This window comes from Choloepus didactylus, chromosome 5 (assembly GCF_015220235.1).
Source record: "Choloepus didactylus isolate mChoDid1 chromosome 5, mChoDid1.pri, whole genome shotgun sequence".
Taxonomy (NCBI): Eukaryota; Metazoa; Chordata; class Mammalia; order Pilosa; family Megalonychidae; genus Choloepus; species Choloepus didactylus.
In genome coordinates, this window is record NC_051311.1 from 25792544 (window position 1) to 25811783 (window position 19240).

Below are 19240 nucleotides of genomic sequence, written 5' to 3' on the forward strand. Positions count from 1 at the left end.
CCATTGATCAATATGTCTATCTTTACGCCAGTACCATGCTATTTTGACCACTGTGGCCTTACAATATGCTTTAAAGTCCAGAAGCATGATCCCTCCCTCTTCATTCTTCTTTTTCAAGATGTTTTTTGGCTCTTCTAGGCCCCTTACCTTCCAAGTAAATTTGATCATTAGATTTTCCATTTCTGCAAAGTAGGCTGTTGGAATTTTGATTGATATTCCATTGAATCTGTAGATAGATTTGGGTAGAAATGATATCTTAATGACATTTAGCCTTCCAATCCATGAATACATGATGTCTTTCTATTTATTTAGGTCTTCCTTGATTTATTTCAGCAGTGTTTTATAGTTTTCTGTGTACAGGTCCTTTACATCCTTAGTTAAGTTTATTGCAAGATATTTAATTCTTTATTTGCTATTGTAAATGGAATTTTCTTGATTACCTCCTTGGATAGCTTATTACTAGTACACAGAAATCTTACTGGTTTTTGTGTGTTGATCTTGTACCCAGCCACTTTGCTGAACTCATTTATTTGCTCAAGTAGCTTTGTCATAGTTTTTTGGGGATTTTCTAAATAAAAGATCGTATCATCTTCAAACTGTGAAACTTTTACTTCTTCCTTTCCAATCTGAATGCCATTTATTTCTATTTCTTGCTTAATTGCTCAAGCTAGAATTTCTAGCACACTGTTGAATAACAGTGGTGACAGTGGTCATCCTTGTCTTGTTCCTGATCTAAGAGGGAAAGCTTTCAGTCTTTCACCATTGAGTACAATGTTAGCTCTGGGTTTTCATATATGCACTTTACCATTTTGAGGAAGTTTCCTTTGATTCCTGCCTTTTGAAGTGTTTCTATCAAGAAAGGATTTTGTCAAATGCCTATTCAAATGCATTAATTGAGATGATCATGTGGTTTTTCCCTTTCAATTTGTTGATGTGATGTATTATATTAATTGATTTTCTCATGTTGAACCACCCTTGCATACCTGGAATAAAACCCACTTGGTCATGGTGTATAATTCTTTTAATGTGCTACTGGATTTGATTTGCAAGTATTTTGGTTATTTCACAGTCTGACAATCCTTTCTTTCATCTAGAGTATTCAGACTATTTATATTTAATGTTATTATTTATATGGTTGGGTTCACATCCACCATTTTGCTATTTGTTTTCTATTTGCCCCGTATATTTGCTTCCTATCTTTTTTTGAATTAAGTAATTTTTGAATTAAGTATTTTTTAATGGTAATTTTAGTGGTTACAATAGTATCATTAATTTATCACAGTTTATCTCTTTTTTTTTGTTCTACATCTGTTATATTAATAAAGAAAAAGATGATTCTGAGAGAAAATAACTAAGCCCATTGCTCTGTAGTCCTCTAAACAAAGCAACCTGATATTGAGCTGAGGGTAAGTATTACAATGTTTTTTTTCAGTATAGTTCAGTGACTTTCCATTTTTTTGGCAAGGATAAGCCTTGTTCTGGTTTCTTTTTAGGAGGGATATATCCACTGAGATGAGAAGCCAAACTCCATTTTTCATAAGATGCTTTTACTTTGATCTTCATTTTCTTCTTGTCATGATCATGTACAATAGCATGCCTAGTGAGACTTTGTTTCATTGCCAACCTTTTACTCAGCCAGCATATTCACACATAAATGGGCACTTTTCCTCATGAAAAGAGAAAATGTGGCTCTGGAGATTGAACACAGTGTGTAGGTTCTCCCACAGCCTTCCCTGGGACAGTGACACACATCCCTTTCTAGGGCATGAGTCTTCATATGTTGCTTCAGATAATCCTTGTGTTTGAATGTTTTTTGGCATGTTTCACAAGTTGTTTCCTTTTTATGGGTTTCTCTCCCATGTTTCAGAAGCTCCATCCATGTTTTTGCCACAAAGGATCATCCCTCTTTGATTCCTCTGCAGAAGTGTTATCTGGTCCTCTGTCTTGGCAAACAACCAACATGGGGTCTCAATAGTTTCAGTGTCCACAACCTAGCTTTCTTGAGTCTACCAGTTTTGTTTCATCCTTCTCATGTGGCTTCAACCTGCTGGGTTGAACCAAAGGGTTTTCCACATCTTTCCTGATTGCTCTTACATAGTGGCTCATTGGTATGCTGACACTGGTGGATTTTCAGCTGCTCATGTTTCTTCAAGGTCTTCTAACAACCTTCAAAATCGCATATGTGGGTTTTTGCTGATTTTCATTTTGCCCTCAAAACAGGATCCTAGTTGGATTTTGTGTCGAATTTTTGATCACAGCTACTAGTTCACAAACAAACGGCTTCTCTCCAGTGTGGATCAGGATGTGGCGGCTCAGATGGTAGACCCTAAAGCTTCACCACACCCTCCATAGTCACAAAGTGTCTCTCCCCTGCCGTGTGCTTGCAAGTCTTGTGGTAGTTGGCGCCTCAGTCTCGGAAGGACCAGACGAACCTCCAGGGGAGCAAGGGGGCTGCCTGGGTGAGGGCTGGGCCCACGCCGGGCTGTGTAAACGCATCGGGGATGATTGGGAATAACTAGACCGAGGTTGGCGGCTCCAGGGCCACCTGCCACCGCATCCCGCCGCCGCGCCAGGGTCTGGCGCGCAGCCACGGAGTGTGAGGCAGAGAGTATCACAGTCCATCTCAAACGAGTGATTTAATGAAAACACTTCACATTCAATGTAAGAAACTTATGACAGTATACTTTCCATTTGCTACCCTAGCACATTGTGTTATTGTTGTCGTATATTAAGTCATAAACCCCACAATACATTATTATTGTTGCTTTTAACAGTCAATACACTTTAAGGAAATCATGAAAACCCATCTTTCATGTTCACCTATATATAGTTTTTAATTCTGAAATAAATTCAAAGTTATAGGAACAGTTGCAAAAACGATACTAACCCCATACACAGAACTCCATCATATCCTGACCCCTCTCCCCGGATAGCCCAACCCACCAACTTTAACATGCTGTCACATCGCTATTTTTTTCCCTCCCTCCCTCCCTGTCTATCATCCACCATCTATTGCTCTGTCTTCTGAACATATGAGAGCTAGCTGCACACATCCTTGAACATACACTATAATTCACATATACACTTCCCATGAACAAGAACATTCTTTTATGCAATCCCATTAAGCACAGCTAAGAAGTACAAGAGATTCAACAATGATAGAAAGCTTACTTTCTATATTTCCTTTTCCTTATGTCTCAACTGTGTCCCTTTGAGCCTCCTGTCCTCCATCCTCCACTCCCTTCCAGGTTCATCCTTGGCATTCAATTGTCATCTATTTAGACTTTTTTTTTTTTTTTTTTCAATTGTGGAAACATACATGCAGCCTAAATCTTCCCATTCCACCCCCTCTCTAGCATTCCATTAGTGGGATTAGTCACCTTTAGAATGTTGTAATGCTCTTTCCCACCATCCATTACTAGAAATTTCCCTTCACCTCAGACAGCAACCCTACACTCATTTCTTAACTCCCCATTGCCCCTTCCCCCATTTCTCTTAACCCATACTCTACTTTTCATTTCTATATGTTCACCTATATATTTAATTTCTGGTGCTCTTTATTTCTTCTTGCAGAATTAGATTTCCATCTGGGATCATCTCCCTTTAGCATTTCTTTTAGTACAAGTGTGTTGGTGCCAAATTCTCTCAGCTATTTTGTTTTTCTGAAAATCACTTTCTTATCCCTCATTTTTGGGGGCTATTTTCACTTGGTATAACATTTTAGGCTGCCAGGGCTTTTCAAGTACTTTTAGTACTTTAAAGATGCCATTACATTTTCTTCTGGCTTTCCTGGTTTCCAATGAGAAATCGTTTATCATTCTTATTGTTCCACTGAATGTACCTTTAAGATTTACTGGTTTTCAGTTATCTGACTCTGATATGTCTCAGAGTGTCTTTTCTGTGTGTTTTTCCTAAATGTGTTCATTTAATTTCTTGGATCTGTGACTTTATGTCTTCCATCAATTTTGTAAAATCTTTTGTAAAATTTTGCCTAATCTCTTCAAATATTTCTTCTGTCCTATCACTTGTCTCTCTTTCTGGGACTATACTAACATGGATTTGCAAACATTTTATTTTTTCACACATTGTGGATGCTCCTATATTTTTTATTTTCTGTGTTTCAATTTTGTATTCTCTATTGAACTGTCTTCAAATTAGCTGATCCTTTCTCTCCTGTATCCGTTATGCTGCTGAGTTCATCCATTGAATTTTTCATTTTAGATGTGGTTTGTTCTTTTTTTTCACTTCAAGAATTTTCATACTGTCCTTTTAAAAATAGTTTCCACTTCTCTACTGAGAATTCTCACCTGCTCACCCATTTTGTCCATCTTTAGGTTTTTTTTAATATTTATACTAACTGTTTTAAAGACTTCATCTTTTAATTCCAATATCTGAATCATCTGTTAATCTGCTTGTTTTGACTGATGCTTCTCTTGATTATGTCTCACATTTCCTGCTCTTCTGTATATTTAGTGATTTTTTATTATATACTTGATGTTATGGATGATACATTGTAGAGAATCCGTATCCTTTAAAAAGTATTGACATTTATCTGTTTTTCTGGCAGGCAATTAAATTTTTCGCAGAATATCTTGATCTCAGAGATAGTTGGTTTTAATCTTTGATAGGAGAAGTCAGTTTTGTTTTGTTCCTAGCCCTAGTGTGTAGCCCTTAGTCCTGAAATGTTGTCCTTAGTTCGGTGGAATGCCACAGGTGTTTACCAAGCCCTTTCAAGTTGATGGAACTTGAACTCAAAACTGTCTTTTCAGCACTGGGCAACTGCTGAAAAAGTTGCTTAGCTTTTTAGCTTTCTAGCTGCTGATTTCTGCTTGGTTCTTTAGGGTTTCACCCTGCACCTGTGCAGTTTTATGAGTCAGCCAAGAATGTGAGATTTTTTTTTACACAGATTTAGGATCTGTGGATCCCTCCTTTATGGGATTTTCCTTTCAATTTCCAGCCATTCTGATAGCCTCAAACTTTGAATTCTGTCTCTTCATCCCAGTAAAATTGCTGCTTTTTGTATAAATTTTATTTTACATGCCCTGAGTGAACTTGGGAAAAAAGCCAGATAAAAGCCACCTAGTTTGCATCCATTCTTTCAAAGATTATGTCCTCCCAGTTTCTGTCTGCTTATGTTTGCTCTATGATGTTTTCAAACAGTTGTTCTTAATATTTTATACAGATTTTATAAGTGATATAAGCAGAGGAGTTTTTCCCATAGAAATAACTTTGCAAAGGCCTAAAACAGATCTTGCAAAATATTTTCTCAGTGTTCAAGTGCATTCAGAACATAGATCAACATAGAAAAAAGTCCAAAATCCTTACCTATTGAGAAGAAATTATTTGTGCACTGATAGGACAAAATAATTTTGGTCACTTCTACTTCTTACTATCCCCAAGTTATATAAATAGTTATAATATAGTTGACACATTCTACATAATTAAAGAGCAATAATCCAGTGTACTTTCTTCATCCTTTACATCTTACCTTCCCTATGTTTAGTATCTATGACATTATATTGTACTTTCTAATAATTCACTTGTTTATAGTGACAACATAATTTTATAAACATGCCAACAAGTAAAAGGAGAAGTTATTTTCCACATTTTGATATGTGAAACAAAGAGAACCCTTGAAATTTTCAATAAAATGAAAGTAATTAAAATTAAAGAACAAGTTGCTTCTCCAAAATTTTGTAATAACCCTTTTCTAAAACCATTACTGGGCTTGAATAATTGCCAAAGGAACTGGGCATGAAACACTGCCTGGGCAGCTTAGTATATATGTGTGTTTGTTAATACCATTTTAATTGGTTTTTGCAAATAAAGAAAATTTCACCTGACACATAGCAGAGCAATCACAGGAAGATAATCAAGCCAAATGAAACACTTGGAGCACTACCATATCCTGTAATAAAACTTTTAGCTTGGTTTGGAAATGATATTTGCAAGGTTTCCACTCTTCTCAATCTATTTTTTTCATTTCTATTTCCCCCAATTCTTCCAGTTCTACTTACAGTATTTACTTCAAATTTCTTGTCTCTTGATGCTCAGTCCTCTCTTATAATTATCATGAAGAAAAAGAAAGTAAAACATAGTTCTTAGACCCCAAGTGGGGGAAAAAACATCCTTTTCTTTCAGAACAACCAAAGCTGACACAGCTTTGAAAATGAGTTCAGTCAGCCATTCTAGGAGCCAGAGTAAAATAAACACTTCATTTTTCCTTCAATGCAAAGTGCTATGATACACAGAAGTCCTGATGATTGCTTTGAAAAGACTGCTGGGTAAATATTTACAAACTATTTAGAATCTCAATCCTACTCCCACTTTTGAGCGAGGGTTTCCAATGATTCATAGAATCACAGAACCTCATATTTGGAAGAGATGGTAGAAATCATTTAATCTAATTGGTAGCACCCATCATGAGAATTTTCTTTAAAACACCACTGAGCTATACAAATGTATAGCTATTAATCCATAAATACAGATGTGCAAGAATGTGTAACTCTTCATTTTTAAAGATCAACTTACACACATATCAGTGCCTCCTTGTGACAACCCATCATCAAGTTCCTAGCCTTTACCCCCAAACCCTGTGAACATAAAAAGTTTTCAGGGATTTATGAAGTGCCAAATATTCAAGGACATCCTTATAGTACCACAAAAAAATGCCCATGTTTGCTTAATTTCCATGTCCAGTTTTGGGGCTGTTTTAGGGAGGGCGCAGCCCACAGACAAACCATTCAGCCTCCCCTGAGATCTTCCCGCCTTCCTGGGGTACTTTTATAGAGTGGGAATCAGGTTGGTTCTAATTTGGGGGCAAGCCACCCTTCTATTCCCTTTGCAGTCTTCCAAGATAAGTCTTTCTCTCCTAAACCTTAAAAGTATTACTTCTCTCTCTCCCCTACTACTGGAAACCATTCATTTGGTTTCTTTCAAGCTTTCCTTAAGGTCAGGAAGAGCCCTTATCATCAATCTTCCCTGCAAATACCCTATTCAAACAAATTGAAAGCTTGAATACCTACCTGAAATGGGGTTGGTTGGCAGGGAAGACCAAGAAAAAAGATAAATATAGGAAGAACAAATGGAAGTTTTACTGCCATACCTAGTAAAATGAATTTTTTTCTTAATTTCCTTCCCAATATTTGAAGATACCTGTCATGTTTGCCCTAAATCCTATCCAATTAAGAAAACATCCAATTTCCTTCAATTTCCCCCCTAAAACATAGTTGACAGAATTTTTACCCCCATCTCAACCTGCTGTTGTATGTCCTGTGTCCAAGTCTCTCTTAAAATATACTGCCAAGACCTAAACACAATAGCTCACATGTGATCTTACCTAAGAAGAACGTAGTAAAGTCATTGTAGTCATTGTTTTGAGCAATACACAATTAATAACATTTAAGATAATATCAGTTTCCTCCCCCAAACACATCATACTGTTGACTTGTATTGAATTGGCATTCAAAGTAGAATTATTTGGTGTGTTATTCTTTTTCTAACATTTTCTCCATAATGTATGTACACTGATGCATGAAGTTGTCAATATATAAAGGAATTCACTTACATTGCTACCACAAATTCTGAGAGAAGTTGTCATTTCTTCCCAAGGATTCTATCACTTCATTTCATCAGCCATGTTTTTCTTTGTGATTCAAAGGAATTTCAGCTTTTTGAGAGCTCTTCAACAAAGCAAGGGAAGAAATGATCAGATGCTGGCTTTTCCATAGAATCAGATTTACAACAGCTGATTAGAAAGTTGAAGTCTCCCACCTTTTCAATAATTTGCCTTTATGTTCATTTGATTAAAGGGCCCTCATTAAAATCTTCTTCCTGTATTTATGGAATTAAGATGTCTAAGGTGGAGTAAAGCCCCACCAATTTAGGCTAATTAGAGGAAAGGCCAGTGGAATTAGAGGAACATCAAGTATATTTACTAACCAAAAATATGCTAATAAGTAGAAAAAATTCTTTGGAATTATTTTAATTAGCATACAAATAGTTTGTATGCCATTTTTATAATGTTTGCCCTTAGTTTTCTCTTAAGTAGCATTATTTGCTTAGAAAGCATTTTTACCATTTTACTGCAACTTAAGTCCGGTGTGATTATTACAAATTACAACACAATGCATGGCACATTAAAGATGATCAATAACTTTTAATTATTCTCTACTTCCCCTCTTCCTTTCTAAGATACCTGATCAACACAAAGGACAATAGAATGCTTACATTCCAAGATCTAGACATTTTGCTTCTCAGTGAAAAAGTTTAAGAGATAAGAATGGTATGGCCCTGAAATTGTAGTCAAGATAGACAAAGTTTTCTTCGTAGGCAATTGTAGGCCCACCAGAAATTTCTAATTCACTGGTTCTTAACTTTGGCTGCACATTACAGTCATGCAGGCAATGTGCAGGCAAAGGTGAGAACCAAAGAGTGAATTCAGTTTTTCCAGAGCAGTGTTTTCTGCTACTGCCACAAATCAAAGGGCGATCATCTTGTGTACAAAATGTAGACCAAGTGGCAGATTATCCATCAGCCTAGTGGGGAGAGATACAGATTAAAACAGTAGTAACAATAATTCATTCACAAAAAGAAAAACAAAGTATGCAAATCAAGAAAATAAAGTGGTATCCAATTAGCCTATTGATGTATCAAGGGAAAAAGAAAATCAGGTTATAAATTCTACTAAAAAGAGAGCTATAATTTAACATAAAGTAAAAGTGAATCCTTAATTTTGACAAAACTTCCATAATATTTGAGCTGATGGACCCTTCGTTATACAAAGACAGTAAAATATTACAGATATTATCCTCATTGTTATTAACAATTCTAACAGTTTCATAATGGAGGCCAAACTGTGACTCCAGCTGATGAAATGGAAACTTTCAACAGAGAGAACTGTGAAATAGTATTTCTGAGTCATAGTATTTCACAAAAATGCTGTTCCAGAGACAAATGAAGATGAATCAAAAAATAATTACACACAACGCCACAGTAGCATCCCATTTCCTCTTGTCTTCAAAATAGGGTTATCCTCTTCCTGTTTATGGTGGAATCTGATTTATCTTGACCTATCAAGAGTAGAGCTCAGTCACCTTCAAGAATTTGCTTGAGAATAATTTAAAACAGCACCGCTGTCTCTCCACCTTAGCGTAACAGACTACCTGCAGAGACAGCACAGCCAGAATACCATAGAGTGTCAAAAGCCCAAAAGTCCTGAGGTCAGAATTAGAATAAAAATCCCCTTGGCCACCTGCTTGCTCTGTTACCTGGGGCAAGTAACTTAATATCCTATTACTTGTGATTTCATCAACCACAAAATAGGTATCATATTATAAGTATTATAATAACAATACCTACTTCCTCGGGGTTTTGAGGGAATTACCTACAATCATGTGTATGGAAACATTCCAGCACAGTGCCAGGGACATAGTAAGCATTCAAAAACTGCTTTTTATTATTTTGTCATGGATTAGGAGGCCATTTCTGAATAAGCATCAGGACATTTGTTACTGGAAATGCCAGTGGCAAAACCTTGTGTTTGATTGTGTACGTGGCAATAGTAAGCAGAGCAGAGCTTCATTTGTCCTCCAAGACCCCCCTTTGGTCCCCCATCACCAACACAAAATTGCCTTTCTCTTATTAATTAAAATTTTGTTTTATCATACATGCACAATTTTTTCTAGTTTATTTTGACAAACAGTTTCAATAATAAATAAAATAATTTTTAAAGGAGGCCATGCATGTGTGAGTGGAGAAGGAATGCCATAATCCAAAGATTATAATTAATACAATTCTGTACACATAAGATAAAAAAAAAAAAAACACAAGTTGCAATGGCACCACTCATCCACCGACTTCCTGCTTCCTAGAGGCCATCTCTCTTTGTTTTTCTTTAACGGTTTTATTCATACATCACACAGTCCATCCTAAGTGTACAATCAATGCCTCTTGGTATAGTCACATAGTTATGCATTCACCACCACAGTCAATATGAGGACATTCTCATTTCTTCTGAAAAAAAAAAAAAAAAAAAATCCCATACCCATTATAGCCCCCATTATTGACATGTAGCTTCAGTATAGTGCCTTTGTTATCATTAATGAAAGAATATTATAATGCTATTAACTATAGACCTTACTTTGCATTAATTGTATAGTTCCCATATACCACCCTATTATTAATGCCTTGTAATAATGATGTATGTTTGTGCTAGTTCCTGTAAGAACTTTCTTATATTTGTACAAATAACCACCATCATCAGTCATTTTAGATTTCTCAAAGTTATACAGTCCCAGTTTTTATCCTCTAGCTTTCCTTCTGGTGACATACACGATCCTAGGCTTCCTCTTTCAACATATTCACACTTACAGTATTGTTAATTACACTTACAGTATTGTGCTACCATCACACAGTATTGTGCTATATCCATTTCCAAACATTTACAATCAAACTTACTAAACATTCTGTACTCTGTCAGCATCAGTTGCCCAATCTCTACCCTCATTCTATCTCCTGATAACCTGTGCTCTCAAACTTAACTCAGAGTTTGCTCTTTGTAATTAGTTCATATTAGCAAGACCATGCAGTATTTGTCCTTTAGTTTCTGGTTCATCTCACTCAACATAATGTCCCTCAAGGTTTATCCCCATATTGTTGCATGCATCATGATTTCATTCCTTCTTAACAGCTGTATAATATTCCATTGTATGTATACACCACAGTTTGTTTATCCACTCGTCAATTGATAGACATTTGGGTTGGTTTTATCTACTGGAAATCATGAATAATGCCATTATAAACATTGGTGTGCAAATCTATTCGTGTCCCTGTTTTCAGTACATCTGAGTATATACTTCAGATGCTTTTTATTTCTGTGTCTTGCCTAATTGCTCTAGTTAGAACTTCCAGCACAGTATTGAATAAAAATGGTGACAGTAGGCACCTTATATTGTTCCAGATCTTAGAGGAAAGGCTTTTAGTCTTTCCCCATTGAGTGTGATGTTAGCTGTGGGTTTTTCATATATGTCTTTTATCATGTCAAGGAAGTTTCCTTCTATTCCTATCTTTCAAAGTGTTTTTATCAAGAAAGGATGCTGGATTTTGTCAAATGCATTTTCTTCATCAAACAAGATAATCATGAGCTTTTTCTCCTTTGATTTGTTAATGTGGTGTATTACATTAATTGATTTTCTTGTGTTGAACCACCCTTGCATCCCTGGTATAAAACCCACTTGATCATGGTGTATAATTCTTTTAATGTCCTACTGGATTTGATTTGCAAGTATATCGTTGTGTATTTTTGCATCTATATTCATTAGAGAGATTGCTCTGTAATTTTCTTTTCTTGTAGTATCTTTGTCTGGCTTTGGTATTAGGGTGATGTTGTTTTCATAAAATTAGTTAGGTAGCTTTCCCTTCTCTTCAATTTTTTTGAAGAGTTTGAGCAGTATTTCCCATTAATATTTCTTGTAGGTCATGTCTCATTGATGAACTCTCTCAGTTTCTGTTTCTCTGAGAATATTTCAAACTCTTCCTCATTTTTAAAGGACAGTTTTTCTGGATATAGTATTCTTTGCTGGCAGTTTATCACTCAGTATCTTAAATATATCATTCCACTTCCTTCTGACCTCCATGGTTTTTGATGAGAAATCAACACATAGTCTTACTGAGCTTCCCTCATATGTGAAGGATCACTTTTCTCTTGCTGCTTTCAGAATTCTCTCTTTGTCTTTGGCATTTGACAGTCTGATTAGTAAATGTCTTGGAGTAAGTGTATTCAGATCTATTTTGTTTGGGGTACATTGTACTTCTTTGAACTGTAAATTGATATCTTTCACTAGAGTTGGGAAATTTCGGGCTATTATTTCTTCAAATATTCTTTCTTCCCCCTTTCCCCTCTCTTCTCCTCTGGGACACCCATGATGCATATATTTGTGCACTTTTTTTAAAATTTTATTTTGAAATAAATTCAAAGTTACAGGAACAGTTGCAAAAACAATACAAACCCCATACACAGAACTCCAGCATACCTTGTCCCCCCTCCCCTATACGCCGATCCACCAATTTTAACATGCTGTCACACTGCCATTTCTCTTTCCCTCCCTCCCTCCCTCCCTCCCTCCCTATCATCCATCATCTATTGCTCTGTCTTAACATATGAGAGCAAGTTGCACACATCCTTGAACAAACACTATAATTCACATATATAATTCCATGAACAAGAAAATTATTTTATGCAATCCCATTAAGCATAGCTAAGAAGTTCAAGAAATTCAACATTGATACAAAGCTTACATTCTATATTTTCTTTTTTTTTTCTTGTGTCCCAGCTGTGTCCCTTTGAGCCTCCTCTCCTCCATCCTCAGATCCCTTCCAGGATCATCCTTGACATTCAATTGTCATCTATTTAGACTGTCTTTTTTTTTTCCAATTGTGAAAACATATATACAGCCTACATCTTCCCATTCCACCCCCTCTCTAGCATTCCATTAATGGGATTAATCACATTTAGAATGTTGTAATGCTATCACCTTCCCACCACCCATTACTAGAAATTCCCCTTTACCTCAAACAGCAACCCTACACTCATTTCTTAACTCCCCATTGCCCCTTCCCCCAATTCTCGTAACCCATACTCTACTTTTCATCTCTATAGTCATATTCTCTGATAATTTCTTTGTGTTTACTGTGGGGCTTAAATTTAACCTCTTAAAACCATAACAATCTTGGTTTTCTTTGATACCAACTTAACTTCAATAGGACACGTAAACTATGTTCCTATACTCCTCCATTCCCCCACCTTTATATAGGTCTTGTCAAAAATTACATATTTTACATTGAGTCCAAAACCACTGATTTGTCATTAGAGTTTGTGTATTTTATATCATGTAGGAAGTAAATAGTAGAGTTACAAATCAAAAATTATTGACTTCTATTTGTATTCCATTGTGGTCAGAGAATGTGCTTTGAATATATTCAATTGTTTTTTTTTAATTTTTAATTTTTTAAATTTTTAATTGAGGCTTGTTTTATGTCCCAGCATATGGTCTATTCTGGAGAAAGATCCATGATCACTAGAGAAAAATGTGTGTCCTGGTGATCTGGGATGTAAGGTTCTATATATGTCTGTTAAAATTCTCTATCTCTCTCTCTCCTTTCTTTGTTTCTCTGTCAGTAGGGCTCTCTTTAGTATCTGAAGTATGGCAGGTCTTTTATTGGCAAAATCTCTCAGCATTTGTTTGTGAAAAATTTAAGCTCTCCCTCAAATTCGAAGGAGAGTTTTGCTGGATAAAGTATTCTAGGTTGGAAATTTTTCTCCCTCAGAATTTTAAATATGTCATGCCACTGCCTTCTCGCCTCCATGGTAGCCGCTGAGTAGTCACTACTTAGTCTTATGTTGTTTCCTTTGTATATGGTGAATTGCTTTTCTCTTGCTGCTTTCAGAACTTGCTCTTTCTCTTCAGTATTTGAGAGTCTGATCAGAATATGTCTTGGAGTGGGTTTATTTGGATTTATTCTATTTGGAGTTTGCTGGGCATTTATGCTTTGTGTGTTTATATTGTGTAGAAGGTTTGAAAAGTTTTCCCCAACAATTTCTTTGAACACTCTTTCTAGACTTTACCCTTCTCTTCCCCTTCTGGGACACCAATGATTCTTAAATTTGGACATTTTATTTTATCTATAATATCCCTGAGATCCATTTTGATTCTTTCAATTTTTTTCTCCATTCTTTCTTTTGTTCTTTCATTTTCTGTTCTGTGGTCCTCGAGGACACTGAGTCATTGTTCAACTTTCTCTAATCTTGTATTATGAGTATCCAGAGTCTTTTTAATTTGGCCAACAGTTTCTTTTATTTCCATAAGATCTATTTTTTTTATTTACTCTTGCAATTTCTTCTTTATGTTCTTCTAGGGTCTTCTTTATGTCCTTTATATCCTGTGCCATGTTCGTCTTCATGTCCTTATATCCTGTGCCATGCTCTCGTTCTGTGATTGTAGTTCTTTGATTAATTGTGCCAAGTACTGTGTCTCTTCTGATATTTTGATTTGGGTGTTTGGGAATGGGTTCTCCATATCATCTGGTTTTATCATATGCTTTAAGATTTTCTGTTATTTTTGGCCTCTTGGCATTTGCTTTGCTTGATAGGGTTCTTTCAAGTTATGGAAAATACCAATGTAATTTTTCAGATCTACAACTTGGTGGCATACACTTTCTCTAACTAACCCGCAGATGGTGTCTGCGAGTCACCTATTCCCTTCAAGTCAGTTCTCCTCACCTTTGTCTTTGTGGTGTGTGGGGAAATGATTCTTGTGGGGTTCAACTGGTGAACTCACTTTAGGTGTGTTGTTGGTGCTGTTCACCCTGAATGTGGGGCGTGTGTCTGGGTGGTTAGGGAGGCACAGCAGCTTTAATATTCAAACCTCCCAGGTGTTCCCGAAGATTCAAGGCTGTTGCAAGAGTCTAAGCCTTCATTTAAGTTTTGCCCCAGATTTTCTCTGCTGCTGACCCACAAGTCCCCTGCATTGACGTCACATCCCTGGGTTTTCTGAGCGGTCCCCCCTTCTCAGCTGTGATCTTCCAGGACCTCTGCTGAGGGAAGGCTGTGCTACATCACAAGTGCATGCCGTCCCTCAAGAGAAGCCCCAGGCCACCGGGCCATGCAGGGGCACTCCCAGCCTGATGCAAAGATGGCTGAATGGGGCGTCTTAACCCCCCTTTTCGCACAGCTCCACCCTCCCAGCTCTGGGACAACTAGCTGTGTGTGCACCCAAGGCCACTGTCCACGGCCAATATTGTGGCATGTGCATGGTGCTGTGGGATACACTCCCTGTCACACTGGGTTTCCCGGCATGGCTCTTGGCTGTGGGTCCGGCCCCAGGCAGGAGTGTCTCCAGCCCACTGGGAAGCCACCTGCAAGCAGTGTGGTTTCTTTCTCCTTTTGGCTCTCCCCTCTGCCCCCCTGGCCCTGAGGGAATCAGCAGAAGTCTGTCCTCCAAGCCAGACACTGAGAAGTTGGCGCAGCCCGCTCCTGCCGTGCTTCACTGCGCGGTTCTCACCATTGTAACTGCAGCCGCTCCTGGGTTTTTTTTTTTTTAAAAAAAAGGACTAGTCCGTCTCCAGCCACCAACCCCCAGTTTCCCCAAGTGCATGGGGAACTTTCAGCTGGCTTACTCACTCGTTTTAGAATGCAGAGTCCCAGTTTCACCAAGTGCATGGTCCCTGTGGTTTTAGCAGACCTTGTCCAGGTCTGGGTCACTTTCTGGTTTTTATCTAGTATTTTTCATGGAGGTGTTTTTTTGCCCTGTCTCACCCAGCCACCATCTTAAGTTCTCTCCTATTTGTGCACTTGTACTATCATTCAATTCCCTGAGAATCTGCTCACATTTTTCTATTCTTTTCTCTATCTTCTCTTTTGTGTGTAAGTTTCAGATGCTTTATCCTCTCATTCACTGTTCCTTTATTCTACCTATTCAAATCTGCTTCTGTATGTCTCCATTGTATTTTTATCTCTTCAATTGTGTCTTTTATTCCCATAACTTCTGTTTTTTGCATGCTTTTGAGTTCTTCTTTATGTTCAGCTAGTGTCTTCTTCAAATACTTCATCTCTTTTGCCACATTTTCCTTCATCTCATTTAATTGATTTACAAGATTTGTTTAAACATCCTTAATTAGTTCTTTCAACTCCTGTATCTCATCTGAACTTTTAGTTTGTTCCTTTGACTGGGCAATATCTTTGTGTGTCCTAGTGTGACCTGTGATTTTTTGCTGGTATGTAGGCATCTGGTTTTCTTTTTTTTTTAAGAACTTACTAGTTTTATTAAGTGTGATAATGCTAGATGGTTAAATTAGAAGTCCTTATTAGAAACACAAACTTAAATATGTACATGGGTAAAATGTCATGATGTCCAGAATTTTCTTTGAAAATACTCCAGAAAGAAAAAAGTGTGCATATTGGGGGATGGGGGGGGATGAGATAGATGAAGCAAAATTAGCAAAATATTGATACTTTTAAGAGTTGGTATTTATTATACTATTCTCTCTAACGTTCTGCAGGTTTTAAATTTTCATTAAAATAAGATAAATTATTATTTTCTTGAACTCATGAAGCCTTTTCAGTCTTCAGAAGTCTTCCACTAAGGGTTATATATATATTTTTTTTATCTTCATTTTATTGAGATATATTCACATACCACGCAGTCATACAAAACAAATCGTACTTTCGATTGTTTACAGTACCATTACATAGTCGTACATTCATCACCCAAATCAATCCCTGACACCTTCATTAGCACACACACAAAAATAACAAGAATAATAATTAGAGTGAAAAAGAGCAATTGAAGTAAAAAAGAACACTGGGTACCTTTGTCTGTTTGTTTCCTTCCCCTATTTTTCTACTCATCCATCCATAAACTAGACAAAGTGGAGTGTGGTCCTTATGGCTTTCCCAATCCCATTGTCACCCCTCATAAGCTACATTTTTATACAACTGTCTTCGAGATTCATGGGTTCTGGGTTGTAGTTTGATAGTTTCAGGTATCCACCACCAGCTACCCCAATTCTTTAGAACCTAAAAAGGGTTGTCTAAAGTTTGCATAAGAGTGCCCACTAGAGTGACCTCTCGGCTCCTTTTGGAATCTCTCTGCCACTGAACCTTATTTCATTTCCTTTCACATCCCCCTTTTGGTCAAGAAGATGTTCTCCGTCCCACGATGCCAGGTCTACATTCCTCCTCGGGAGTCATATTCCACGTTGCCAGGGAGATTCACTCCCCTGGGTGTCTGATCCCACGTAGGGGGGAGGGCAGTGATTTCACCTTTCAAGTTGGCTTAGGTAGAGAGAGAGGGCCACATCTGAGCAACAAAGAGGCATTCGGGAGGAGGCTCTTAGGCACAACCATAGGGAGGCCTAGCCTCTCCTTTGCAGCAGCATCTGGTTTTCTTGATATGTTTATTCTGGAGGTCGTTTTCTCTCTTTCACCTAGGGTTTTCTTGTTGTTTGCCTTTGTGCTATAACTCTTCTTCAACACTTGAATCAACTCATTCAAAACCTCTGGAGTAGCTTGTGTTTAACTGATCAGAATTTTTTAAATCCTTATTTGACTTTTGCCCTGCATATTTGGAATGAATTTTGAGATTGCCCTATTTGTGCAATTCTTTCACCCAGGAAAAAGGTTTCTCTTCCCTCTTTCTCCTCAGGGAGTGTTGATCTGTTCTGTATGGTTTTGTGTTTTTTGTTTTTCTTGTTTGTTTTGTTTTTGTTTTGTTTTGTTTTTTTGCCTCTATATGTTGTTAGCACTCATTTCATATCTCTAGCTACTTTTACCTGGAGGGCTGATGCTGGAAGGAGTGTTCCCCCAAAAAGGACCTACCCCAGTCAGCTTTTCCCAGAAGAGACAGGTCCAAGACTCATGAAGCAGATGGAGATTGGTACCAAGGTTCCTTGGGAGAAGACCCAGCAGAACTCCAATCTTTTCTGTGAAGTCTCCTGATTCTGTGCTTTTGCTGTCCTGCTCAGAAGATGGTACTCTTCAGCCTAACGCTCCCCACAGGACTAGGGTGGAACTGTGTCTTTAATTCTCAGCCAACCCCACTCATGCCAGGGGCGTGGTTGAGATAGGTGACAGAAAGCTAGTTGAAACTGTTGCTGTTTTCCTAGCCCCTGGTGCGTGAATTCTCCTAATAGCAGCCACAACCTCTGCTGGGGCTTGCCCCCCACCTTTCTTTAGGAAGAGCCACCCTTTAGCACTCTGTTCCCTGCCAGCTGGAAAAGTTACAGTGACTATCACACAGTCCCACTTCTGCCCCTGCCAGTGTGAGATTACTATAAAGGCTATGTGCCACTTTTTTGCAGGTTGAAACTGTTGCTGGTATCCAAGACCCTGGGATCTAAATTCTCTAAATGACAGCTGCCACTCGTATGGGGCCCTGCCCCTCCTTTCCTTGGGGAAGAGCACCCTTCAATGAACTTTCTCTGCCACCTGAGGGGTTACTGTACCTCTCAGTCAGCCCTGCTTCTTTTCCTGCATTAAAATAAAATACAATAAAAAAGTCGGACAACACCACCAACACCAAGAATCCCCATACCCCTCCGCTTATATTCCGGACACCATTGGCCATGGTCCAGTGAAGGTACCCTATTGTTGATGACTTACCTTGGACACTTCATGGCCTTAAGACTGTAACTTTGTAACCAAATAAACCCCCTTTATAAAAGCCAATCCATTTCCAGTGTTTTGCATTCTGGCAGCCTTAGCAAACCAGAACACTGACACTCTGTTTATTTCAGCGTATGGGCAGATGAGTAGAAAAATGGGGACAAAAAGTAAATGAATAAAAGGGGGGAGAAGAGGTATGGGATGTTTTGGGTGTTCTTTTTGATTTTGTTTCTTTATATTGCAGTAATGAAAATGTTCTAAAATGGACTGTGGTGATGAATGGACAACTATATGATGATATTGTAAGCCATTGTTTACATACTTTGGATGGACAATATGGTGTCTAAGTATATCACAATAAAATTGCTTTTTAAAAAAATGTAATGCATATCCTCAAAGGGATTTAATAATGGAGAAGAAAATGCTAAAAAGGACAATTTGTGGTTATTCTGGTTTGCTAATGATGGCTTTTTGCAAAACACCAGAAATGGACAGGCTTTTATAAAGGTGGTTTATTTGGTAACAAAGTCACAGTCTTAAGGCCATAAAGCATCCAAGGTAATGCATCAACAATTGGGTACCTTCCCTGGAGGATGGCCAATGGCATCTGGAAAACCTCTGTTAGCTGGGAAGGCATGTGGCTGGCATCTGCTCCAGAGTTCTGGTTTCAAAATGACTTTCTCCCAGGATGTTCCTCTCTAGGCTGCAGCTCCTCTTGAAAATGTCACTCTCAGTTGCTCTTGTGCTTCTCAGGAGCAAAAGACTGCTTTCAAAGGCCATCTCCAAAATGTCTCCCTCAGCTCCTGTGCATTCTTCAAAGTGTCCCTCTTGGTTGTAGCAAGCTCCCTCCTTCCGTCTGAGCTTATATAGTGCTCTAGTAAACTAAACAAGGCCCAAGCTGAATGGGCAGGGCCACACCTCCATGGAAATTATCTAATCAGAATTATCACCCACAGTTGGGTGGGTCGCATCTCTGTGGAAACACAATCAAAGAATTACAATCTAATCAACACTAATACATCTGCCCACATATGATTGCATCAAAGATAATGGCATTTTGGGGGACATAATACATTCAAA

The 19240-nt window shown here is 37.8% G+C and overlaps 1 pseudogene; it reads right to left on the bottom strand.

The window, feature by feature from the left end:
- Nucleotides 1-1489: 1489 nt before the first annotated feature.
- Nucleotides 1490-19240, bottom strand: part of LOC119535211 — a 39017-nt pseudogene continuing 21266 nt past the window's right edge.